Here is a 1,843-nt window from a genome sequence, read left to right as displayed (position 1 = left end):
TTTGGGAATGGTATATGAGCATTGGTTTCAGCTTAAAGTCACCAGCTGCATGAGTCTAACAAGAGAGTCTGCCTGTCCTTAGAATCTTTGAAGCCAGGCATTGACTTCTCTCTAGCTATGAAATTCCTAGGTGGCACCTTCTTCCAATATAAGGCATTTCGTCTACACTGAAAATCTGTTCTCTAGTGTAGCTGTTATGGATTCCAAGCTCACACTGCATTTAGGCCCCTATAGGACAATGACGGAAGGGAAACCGCCCTGCCCTGGGAGCGGCTCCTGGCCCACGCTGGGTGCCCTATTGGGTCTTAGATCACGATACCAGGCCAGGTCCCTGTGTCCCAGGAACTAACACAGGATTTTCTAATCGATCTCTACAAGGAGGGGGAGCCAGTACCACAGCTTCCTGAGCCCCAGTGTCGGGAATTGGGGCTGGATGGGAACGAGAGGCAGTGGGAGGGGTGGGTATATTGGCATAACAGCTAGAGCAGCTGGGACAGCCAGCCTGGCCAGAGGTTGGGGCACCATATCCTAAACCTTGTTCCCTTTCTTTTCTTCCTGTATGACAGATTTCCCCTTGGGTTTCTTTTACCGTATGGTGACAACTGTCTGACATTTTCCCACCCTGATATAAGAGCACAGATGCTTTCTCATAGAGGATTTCATCATTCTTCCTCACGTCTTCACAGAACAGCTATAGAGCCACTCGAAGGCCACCGTGAAACCATAAATAGCAATTGATCATCTCTAACCATTCATTAAAAGGATGCCTTTTTGCCTTGGCATCAACCAACTGGGCTGAATTCTGGGATGGGCCTTTTGGTGATTTTAGGAACCAAGTGGAAACTTTCTCTTTTCCCTGGGAATGTCCCACTTTTGGACAAGAGCAGACAGGTTTTTTTGGTTCTTTTCCTCAATTTGACATCAGTCTGTAAATGGAGAAATGGTACCAAAACAAAATGAAATGAGAAACCCAAAGAACAAACAGAAAACCCTAAATAAACCCTCAAGTTTTGTCTCGGGGTTTTACATATCACAAGAACCATCAACCCAACCCCCATGCAATGCGACTCCTTGGCCAGGCCAATGATACAGGAGACCACAAACGATGTAATTAACACAGCAAGGGTGACAGTACATGGTGCACAGGGTCCCAAGATAACCCTGCCTAGGCCACTCCTGGAGACCCTAACAGGTACTGTAGTCACACATTGTTGCAATAAAATATCTTCCTGTCAGTCATGGGTTCGTAACTGTCATCAGACCACTTAACCAAAACGCACCCCAGAGGACTTTCTTTAGGGTTAGTTGAAACATTCCCCAATTTTTAAAGACAGAAATACCAGACAAACAAATCACAAATGGCACACACAAATGCTAGTAGCATCCAAAGAAACAAACGAACTGGTTCACAGATCAGGTACAAGGCTAGCAACTAATTCCTCTCTCCAACAGGGTACCCCACTCAAATACAAAGCAAATTGGCTTATTCTGGAGAAAAAAAAAAGCCCAAAACAGAGGAAATAAAAATTCTGGCTGTACACCAGAGTGACTTACCCTACTGTATTGAGCCTGTCAGCTCCCAGATGTCAATTCCCTGCTCCATTTGCCAAGGGGCAGCCAGTGCTGCTTCAGGGAATTTTCAAGGAAAGAGTCTCAGGACAAGCGGTCCCAGCAGCTGCCCGGGCCTTACCAGAATATCCCCCAATCTGGGGCCTGCGGGCCACCAGCAGCAAGGCTCCTGGCTGGCTTCAGAAGATGGTAGACTCGTGTCCCAAGGAGCCATCTTCCCCTAGTTAGAATTCAGACTTCTTTTATACTGAAAGGGGTGGGAGTAAAGTCCTGA

Source organism: Delphinapterus leucas, chromosome 6 (assembly GCF_059928025.1).
Source record: "Delphinapterus leucas isolate spDelLeu-1000000601 "Yukka" chromosome 6, BTC_Dleu_Yukka2, whole genome shotgun sequence".
NCBI classification, from domain to species: domain Eukaryota; kingdom Metazoa; phylum Chordata; class Mammalia; order Artiodactyla; family Monodontidae; genus Delphinapterus; species Delphinapterus leucas.
This window is presented reverse-complemented; position numbering follows the sequence as displayed.